This window comes from Schistocerca cancellata, chromosome 9, assembly GCF_023864275.1.
Source record: "Schistocerca cancellata isolate TAMUIC-IGC-003103 chromosome 9, iqSchCanc2.1, whole genome shotgun sequence".
In the NCBI taxonomy this organism is placed as follows: Eukaryota; Metazoa; Arthropoda; class Insecta; order Orthoptera; family Acrididae; genus Schistocerca; species Schistocerca cancellata.
This window is the reverse complement of record NC_064634.1, coordinates 443024299-443025879: the sequence shown is the minus strand read 5'-3', so window position 1 is coordinate 443025879 and position 1581 is coordinate 443024299. Positions and strand designations below refer to the sequence as shown.

General features: G+C 44.5%; 1 non-coding gene across 1 annotated transcript; it reads right to left on the bottom strand.

Annotated features, from left to right (window-relative positions):
- Window positions 1-310: 310 nt before the first annotated feature.
- Window positions 311-385, bottom strand: Trnas-cga (transfer RNA serine (anticodon CGA)). The gene has a single exon. It is a non-coding gene; the product is annotated as a tRNA-Ser (tRNA).
- Window positions 386-1581: the final 1196 nt, after the last annotated feature.

Here is a 1581-nt window from a genome sequence, read left to right as displayed (position 1 = left end):
TGATTTACGTTTAAGTAACACTTTATATGTATCGTAACTGGTTTTGAATTTATTAAGTGAACAGGATTCTTTTCTTGCACTCATCTCGTCAGTCTATATACATAATGATATTCAAGCTCTTTTTTCTCTCTAATTGAAGAAGTGGATTTCATAAATTTCTGTCAGTAAGACAGTGATAACTGTTATGTAAATAGTCCACAACTGAAACTTCCGCTACAGTTGTACAAAATTTTTATTGCTGAAGATAGGTTCCACCTATCTTCAGGTGGAACAGCAAATTAAATTGAAACTTCTTGGCAGATTAAAACTGTTGCCGGACCGAGACTCGAACTCGGGACCTTTGCCTTTCGCGGGCAAGTGCTCTACCAACTGAGCTACCCAAGCAGGACTCACGCCCCGTCCTCACAGCTTTAATTCCGCCAGTACCTCGTCTCCAATTTGCGAAAGGCACACAGTTTTAATCTGCCAGGAAGTTTCATATCAGCGCACACTCCGCTGTAGAGTGAAAAATTCATTCTAAAAACAAATTAAATTATCTCTCACATTAAGACCCATAAAATGAAACTGGTTATACAAAGTGAAATAAACTCAAAATAAATACGATTACAAAACAACCAACGTTTCTACAATCAGTACAAAGTGTACACGTCCAAGTTAAGCGATCATGCTGAAACCACCTATCAAATGTGCGTGACGTAAATTAACCGTATGTCGCAAGCACCTTATAGAGCCGGATCAGAGACTATACGAATAGCCAGGAGCTGCAAAGTAAGGCTGAAATTGATCCATTAATAGCTACACCTACTAAAGGCCAACCAACGTCAAGTTTGCACAGAGAGAGCCGTTACTTATCGGCAGCACGTAAACTGGCGGAAACGAAAATGCTACAGTTCTGGCCATTAAAATCACTACACTACGAAGATGAGGTGCTACAGACGCGAAATTTCACCGACAGGAAGAAGATGCTGTGATATGCAAATGATTAGCTTTTCAGAGCTTTCACACAAGGTTGGCGCCGGTGGCGACACCTACAACGTGCTGACATGAGGAAAGTTTCCAACCGATTTCTCATACTCAAACAGTAGCTGACCGGCGTTGCCTGGTGAAACGTTGTTGTGATGCCTCGTGTAAGGAGGAGAAATGCGTACCATCACGTTTCCGACTTTGATAAAGGTCGGATTGTAGCCTATCGCGATTGCGGTTTATCGTTTCGCGACATTGCTGCTCGCGCTGGTCAAGATCCAATGACTGTTAGCAGAATATGGAATCGGTGGGTTCAGGTGGGTAATACGGAACGCCGTGCTGGATCCCAACGGCCACGTATCACCAGCAGCCGAGATGACAGGAATCTTATCCGCATGTAACGGATCGTGCAGCCACGTCTCGATCCCTGAGTCAACAGATGGGGACGTTTGCAAGACAACAACCATCTGCACGAACAGTTCGACAAAGTTCGCAGCAGCATGGACTATCAGCTCGGAGACCATGGCTGCGGTTACCCTTGATGCTGCATCACAGACAGGAGCGCCTGCGATGATGCACCCAGCGAGTAACCTGGGTGCACGAATGGCAAAACGTCAT